The sequence below is a fragment of the Sinohyriopsis cumingii genome, chromosome 16 (genome assembly GCF_028554795.1).
Source record: "Sinohyriopsis cumingii isolate HCF-2022 chromosome 16, ASM2855479v2, whole genome shotgun sequence".
NCBI classification, from domain to species: Eukaryota; Metazoa; Mollusca; class Bivalvia; order Unionida; family Unionidae; genus Sinohyriopsis; species Sinohyriopsis cumingii.
This window is the reverse complement of record NC_142976.1, coordinates 31,590,968-31,599,392: the sequence shown is the minus strand read 5'-3', so window position 1 is coordinate 31,599,392 and position 8,425 is coordinate 31,590,968. Positions and strand designations below refer to the sequence as shown.

At 37.7% G+C, this 8,425-nt stretch overlaps 1 pseudogene; it reads left to right on the top strand.

Annotated features, from left to right (window-relative positions):
- Positions 1 to 2,335: 2,335 nt before the first annotated feature.
- Positions 2,336 to 4,559, top strand: LOC149780154 (pantetheinase pseudogene; annotated as a pseudogene).
- Positions 4,560 to 8,425: the final 3,866 nt, after the last annotated feature.

Below are 8,425 nucleotides of genomic sequence, written 5' to 3'. Positions count from 1 at the left end.
GAAGGATCCACCTAAACCTCCTTCCCAATTAACAGCGGCGTGAAGCAGGGCTGCGTGCTTGCACCAATACTTTTTGGGTTCTTCTTCTCCATGCTCCTGTCCTACGCCTTCGACACGTCCACCAATGGCATATACCTACACACCAGGTCCGACGGGAGGCTGTTCAACCTGGCACGACCGCGCTCAAAGATCAAAGTGAGAGCTGTGCTCATCTGGGAGATGCTTTTTGCAGATGACGCAAGTCTTGTGACCCACACTGAGGAAGCCCTCCAGAGACTGGGATACCGTTTTGCTGATGCCTGCATGCAGTTTGGTCTCACCATCAGCTTGGAAAAAACAAATGTCAGCGTGCAAGATACCTCCATTGTCCCTTTCATGAAAATCAACGGTGTCACCCTGGAAGCAGTCAACAACTTTAATTACCTAGGGTCAACCATGAGCAACACTCTCTAGACTGATATGGAGACGGACAGAAGGCTTAGAAAGGCAAACACCATCATGGCTCGATTAACGAAAAGGGTGTGGGAAAACAAGGCGTTGACAGAGCACACCAAGGTCCGAGTCTACCAGCCCTGCGTTCTCAGCACCCTTCTATATGGAAGTGAAACCTGGAGTACCTACATGAGGCAAGAACGCCGGCTCAACTCCTTCCATATACGGTGCCTAAAACGCATCCTGAAAATCAGCTGGAAAGACCGTGTTGCACACAGCGAGATCCTGCAGCGTGCAAGTACCCCCAGCATGTACTCCCTGCTGAGCAAACGCCGCCTTCGATGGTTAGGGCACGTCCGACGCATGGAGGATGGAAGGCTGCCAAAGGACATACTATATGGACAACTGGCCACTTTCATGAGAAGAGTCGGACGCCCCTCACTCCGTTTCAAGGATGTATGCAAGAGGGACATGAAGACATGCAATGTTTCACCCGATGGCTGGGAAGAGCTGGCCGAGGACCGATACACCTGGAGACTAACGGTAAACAATGGCATATAAGTCGCTGATGCGAGGAGAGGCCAGTTGGTGACAGAGAAACGTAAGAGAAAGAAGAAAGCGGCAGCAACCACAGTAATACATACTTCCCAGTATGTCTGCACCAACTGCAATAGGGACTGTCACTCACGTATAGGATTGCACAGCCACAACAGACGATGCCAACAGAGACAAACAACACCCCAAGGTCGCAATTCGCATGGTCTTTCGAGACTGAGTCGCCAATGATGATGATGATGATATATACACACACACATGCACTCTCCCTACGGGAATAATTATCTGAGTCAGAACTTGCAAACTACTGAGATGCCAACCATATACCCATGTACATAAGTTGTTGTATGGAGAGAAAAATGCATGCTCACAACTAACTTTGGTCTTTAAGGTAGTTCTTCCCCTCAGACATTCTCCCAAGGGGCACGACCTTTGGGGTGGAGATGGTAAGTATTTTGAGATGTGTTTTACAAACACATTCTTCTCGATATTGCTTAACTTTAATTCTTTCAACATATGTTCCAAAATATCAAATTATTGGAAAACAAATCTATATCTTATAAAATGCAATCAATTTGCTCCGGCTTTAGTAAACTGCTTGTCAATCTTTAATAAATACAACATTCATTGTGCAGCCTAGGTAACTTGAAACATATCCTGTATGTCATAATGGGTAATTAGAAGTAAGATCCACAGTGGCTCATTGATTAGTGTACCGGATACATGATAGAAAGTATGCAGGTTCAAAACCTACCATCGGATCATCCGCTCATCAGTTGACGTTGAATGCCCTTTGTCTAAAACATATATAGCTCTCGATTGTCCTTTGTTGTTGTTGTTGTTGTAAATTTAATGCTATTTTTCAGCACAAGATAGGCCAAACATGGCGTCCAATACAAATGGTGGAGGAAGAATCCGAGAAAACAGCGAAAAGAACCACCGACCCACGAGAAGCTACTGTCAAGCTTTCTCACATACCCACATTGGTCGAACCCGGGACCCAAGCCATGAAGACAGAGGTGAGATGCCAGTGATCCGTAACGGTGAGCTCTTTAGACCACTCGATCACTCGGCGTCCCTCCTTTGCACCAAATAGCCTATGTGTGTAGCTGTGCAATGCAACAACAAACCAAACATATAATGAATTTCATAATGACCTATTTAAATAGACTAAGCTAATTTTCCTTTGAATTTACATAATAATGCGATCTTCTCATTTTATTTAAATTTCTCTGATCTGTCATATCAGATAACATACAACAACATCTGTTAGTAGACATTATAGCTCGATTCTAAGATCTGATCCAGGTTTGGTGTCCAAATTTCAAATACATAATAATATATTCTTTTCCAGGGTGCTGATATTCTTGTCTTCCCTGAAGATGGAATACATGGATACAAATTTAAAAGTAGATATACTGTCGCCCCGTATCTCGAATATATCCCTGATCCCAAGTCTGAAAGCTGGACACCGTGCGACGAACCCGGAAGGTATAATGACTCAGATGTTCAAGTATTTCTAAGTTGCCTAGCAAAGAGACATTCTATTTATTTAGTGGCGAACATAGGAGACGCACAGCCTTGTGTAAAAGATGACCCTAACTGTCCACCAGATGGCCAGTATCAATACAATACAGACATTGCTTTTGATAGATCGGGAAAGCTTATTGCTAGGTATCATAAACAAAATCTTTATTACGAATGCCAGTATGATGCGCCTGTCAATCCCGAGTACATCTACTTTGATACTGATTTTGGTCGCTTTGGTTTATTTACCTGCTTTGATATACTTTTTCATGAACCAGCCATTCCACTTCTTCAGGAGCATAACATTACTGATATTGCTTTTCCCACGGCATGGATGGACGCTTTGCCATTCTTCTCTGCAATAGGGTACCATTCATCCTTTGCTGTCGCAAATAAAGTAAATTTCTTGGCTGCAAATCTTCACCGACCACAAGAAAGATTTCAGGGTAGTGGCATTTACACGCCGATTGGACCAAAAAGTTTTTACTACAGTAGAACACAGGATGACGGAAAATTACTGGTCGCTGACGTTCCTGTGATACGTCCTACAGTAGGTTCAACTACTTCAAACGAACACCACCCCCTATCCCCAGGAATAAGAGAAAATCATCGTATAACATCAAATGAGTTCAAATCTACCAGTTTCCGTGACTGGCATAATTTTGTAATCATCGGTGCAGAAAACGGTACCGAACAGGTGTGTCAACAGGGTTTATGCTGCTATCTGGAGTATGAAAGACAATATAGTGCAGAAATGTATGCTCTCGGAGTTTTTAACGGAATACATAAATATCGTGGCCCATATTATTTGCAAGTATGCATGCTACTACGATGTGCGTCATCCACACAAGAAAGCTGTGGAAAATTAAATTTTGACGCTAACACAAGATTTAACCATTTTAAACTCCATGGCAATTTCTCTACACCGTATGTAAACCCACAAGTTTTACTATCCATCAACGGATCTTTGGAGCTTGCCCCGATTGGTACATGGCAATACGATTCAAATACTTTGCAAGGAAGTTCCACCCTGTCTCCTCTGTTGTCAACCATTATGGTGGGCAGAATTTATGTCAGAGATACTATAGCGACATGTTGAAGCGAAGAGACAATAAAATCTCCAAGTAATATTGTAAATAGAATATACAAAAAGTCAATCATTAATTGATAATTGTATGGAATATAACCATATAATTAACAAACTCATAAGTTTGTTAACCTTGACATAAATAACATCTATTACATAATGCACCAATCACATTCTCTCCTTGGTTTGCGTGTTCTTTTATGCCTATAACATGTTTAAAAGTCAACAAAAATACAAAATAAGATATAGATCTAAATAAACTTAATTTTCCAGTTACTAAGCTTATTTTACATCTGACAGCATGTGGCCGAAAACTAGGTTGTGGATAATATGGTCAATGACTCATATCTATATAATGTAAACATTTAGATACGAGTTCTGATTCTAGCAAAGTTGATCAATTTAATTAATAATGGCAATTATTTCCAACTGAAACTTGATGAAACATACTAGAAGTTCAATGATTACAATGGCATCATTGTCTCTTTAATGAATGACTTCAAAGACAACACAACATTACAATTGCATGTACTACCCCAGGCTTGATATTGGCTGGTTTCATCAGACAAAAATTATTTGTTACAAAGAAAAATTGTTTTACCTTTTCAGACACACTTGTAATGCGTTCCTTTCTTATCCAAATGATAGGAACAGACTTTTAATGAGATCACCTGTCATTCTCTTTTTCTTTTAAAAACGAAGTATACTTCAAACCTGAAATTATAATAGCATATACATGACAAAATGGTATACTTTAGATAGATTCATCAAATAGAAAACATGATGTGTGCAGAGCTAGAAGTCTCAGAATTTATACTGTTCTGATTCTTAAGAAACGCAATGTACCATGCATAATTCCTGAATAAATAGCATAGAAACTGGAACCTTGATTATAACTTTTTTGACAAAATATTTCTTGAATAAACGAATGCTTAACAAAAAAGCTGATTTAGAAAAAGATGGCATTAGCTTGTGTTTTACAAAATCATTCTTTAACATTCTTTCTCACTTTCTCCCTATCTTTTGATTTTTCGAAAAATGTTACTGAAACAATGTAAAATGTTTTCCTTCACACCCTATTATTCTAGATTTAACAAAGTAGACAAAGTAGGCAAATGTGTTCCAGGATCAACGAAAGACGTTTCAAAGCAGCTATCAAGGTAAATATGGTCACGTATATACGGTCATGTACTTTCATAAATGAATTCAATAAGTGGATCTTTTTCCTAATATGGAATTTCCTCAATATAACCTACATTTATAACAAGCTTTGGAAAGAATCTACCAAAACGATAAACCAATGGCGGAAGTGGAACAGGGTCTTTGAGTGTGATTGTATGCCATTGTCTTCCATAAGAACTAAAATTTAAACCGCCATCCTCTACTTTTGTATCTCTTTGATGGTCTGTGAGTGTGTTTGCCAATGGGTTTGTATGAAACAAACGTTTCAGAGCACGCGTTGACTCTGAAAGTTAGCAGCATGTTAATTGGGTGATACAAATCATACCATGGCTAAAATGTGTCACACACGTTGTTTGGTCGGTGAAACCGCGCAATTACTTTTCATCCGTCCGTCGACTATATATGGATGCGAGCTTGCTTCTTGTGACATTCTTGGTTATTTTTCGAGTTGGCATAAACTGCTAATTAGTGGATGATACGAGTGCAGTACACCCTTAATTAGGTGACTAAAGAAAATAACATTAAGTGAGCTAATTAGAGAAGTGATGAAGTAGGATAAATGAAACTTAAAGATAATGACAAAAGGGAGGTGAATAGTTGCAACATCGCTTCAGCCAAAACTAGAATAATGTCGATCAGAGGGTAAATGAAGGGGAGAGCACATACCGATTGAGCGATATGATTGGCAAAGGCAAATCTGACCAACAGAAAACCCTTTTCTGGGCTAAAACCAAAGTTACCCACTCCTCTACAAAAATAGTGATATATTAATCAGTATACGCCAGGAGCATTTGGATATCGTTTGTCTTTAACAACTAGTCACTAATCCCTCATAGATGTTTTCTATGTATAGTGGGTGAGCACTCCATCCATTCTGTGTTATATTCTGATGTAGTGTTTGTACATATACTGTAGGCACCCCAATCTTTACACTGGTGACAATATATTTGTATGTACGTGTTAACATTCATATTCTAGGTGTTTAGTAATTGTAGGTGCTGGTCAGTAGCTTTTTGGTTAATTGAAACAGCGGCTTGCTATGTGACTGCAGGTTCTTGTCTGTCACTAAGTGCAGCTTAACATTATTTTCCCCATGTCACATATGATAATTTTGTATTCAAGTCCATTGCACCAGGAGTTTTGTGAAACCTTTGTGCCTTTTAATATTACCAATCCGCTTGTAGCAGAGTGTCAAATTAATATCAAGCCCATAGAATAATGTTAAATTTACATTGTCTCCAGAACATTACGCATTCAAGTTTCAGACCATAATGCTAATTCATGTTGTTTGCAGTGTTATATTTGTCCCCAAACTGACAGATATTACTTCCTTTCGTTCGTCCTTAGCATTTTTACTAGCACCATTAATAAGTATTGGTTGACACATGTATGAATTGCCATGTTTTGGTACTATATTTTCAGAAACAATCCTTGAGTTTAGTAGTAAAGTGGTTTGGGATCAAACACTTTAAAAAAAACTATACATTTTTCCCAGACTAGGTATTTATACTTCCAGTGGTTGTTCTGGTGTTATATTTCTGAGTAATAATATTGTACAATGATGATCCTGGTTGATATTTTTAAATTGTGACGGTGCTCTTTTACTGTTTGATTAAGTTTATGTAAAGAAATAATGTTGTGCATGTCTGATGCACACTAATAGTTTATGGTATCACAGTTTAGAGGTACCTAATAATGACACCAAACAATCATTCGTAACGTGGATTGAAATAGTCCCTATCAAAATTAAACTATTTTACACATTAATATAAAATAAGAAATCTTTTTTTTTTAACGAACTTACAGCAATGAACAGAGCCATCAGTTCTAACTTATTGTTAAAGGAAACGTTTGATGAAAAATGTACTTCTTCAGCTTTGCACATTGATTATATCACAATCCTGCGTGACACGGCTCGAATAACAAATCTGCACAGGATGTCTGAAATCACTAATTTACGGGTTCACATCATATTTCTAGCTTTGATATATCATGTTTAAGAAAAGCAAGATAATTCGTTCTTAAACCGTCCATGAGAAATTCAGGCATCATATGAAACTAAGAAGTCACAATAAAATCCGGAATGCGAATTTGTTTACATTATTGTTGACTTTACGGGTCCTGCTGAGTTGATACCATCAGATGAATTCCTTAATGCTTATCAAAACAGCGTGAAAATAAAGGGACAAGAACAAGCTTTTACACTCATACCCAGTATAACAAATAAGTATACACCCATAAAAGATATGAACGCCAATCTAAACAATGGCGGGTGGGAGTGATGTCCGACGCTTAGAAATGGACAAAACGCAACACACACATAGTATGCATTATCAGTGATGCATTAAGAAAGTTATCAATGATACAGTCAGCATGAGACAATCTTGACAAACTCAGTGGATTCTGAGTATTTAAGGAGAACTCCGCTCGTAATATCATAAAGGTATTTAATTATCATACCTCTTGCATAGCAATATGACATTTTTTAAGAGGTCCTTTGAGTTTTCTTTGCACAGGGTTCGCCGCATGGTTTACCTTTCAATAGCTAGACTAAAACAGAGACAGTGTCTGCATCAATAGCCAATACAAATAAAAGTGATTTAAACCTCATCAATAACACTGCCAATCTAGTAATTATGGTACAACACGTTGATGCAACTAACAGTAGTCTTGTAACAAAAATATTAATGCTCAAATGCTTAAAGCTTCGGAAGATACAAATTTAAAAAATAAGAATACAACCTGAAACTAATTATTGAAAATAAATTATACGGTACTTAGCAGAGTGGGAATACGAATAGCCAAGTAAATCTTTGTAGATAAGGATAGCTAAGAACGGAAAAAGGATTTAACGTACATTGAGACATTTAAATTATTATGTATTGCTGTACAACCATCACAAACTGTGCGAAAGATATGCCCAATCATCGACGACATATACTGTCGCAATAGGGAAGTTTAAAAATAAAACACGTAGTTTAGAAGCTGATATGAAGAAAATAAAATTAAAATTAAAGAAAAAATCACGTTACAATTACAGCGAATAAATCTGCATTGACAGCCGAATATATATTTGGCTCTCAGAATAACGTACTCGTATTGATTGCTTTTTATATGCTGTGTACCTCTTATAACCGTTTATGATAAATAACTTTCTTTCCAACTCGTGGCTTTGCATATAATGTCATCGATAATGCATATCTTAATGACTGCATGTTTCACTATTTGATCATATTTTCAAATTTTTCGGTAAATCAGCTTCTCTATTGAAGAGCGTTTCCGTTAAAATTGCTCTAAACCCGCTTAAAGTGAAATGAGCAACTATGCCTGTAAACATTCCTGAACTATTGCTATCCTAGCTTGATTCAATTAAAATAATTAAATTTTATATTCTTTTCATACGTCACTTGTGTCGACATTTCCGAGAAAAACATATTTAATCTAATTAATATTTGGAACCTGAAATCAGGACTGTTGTCTTTAGGTCCCTTAGGATATAACGTTGGATCAATTGCAATAAGTTTACTCATGTATGTAAAGATTAGACGTTTGTAGTGGTACTGGGATTATCGACTCTGATGATCATGGCATGACAATGTCGAAACGTTTGGAAACAGATCTGGATGCAGTGAATTGCCAAAT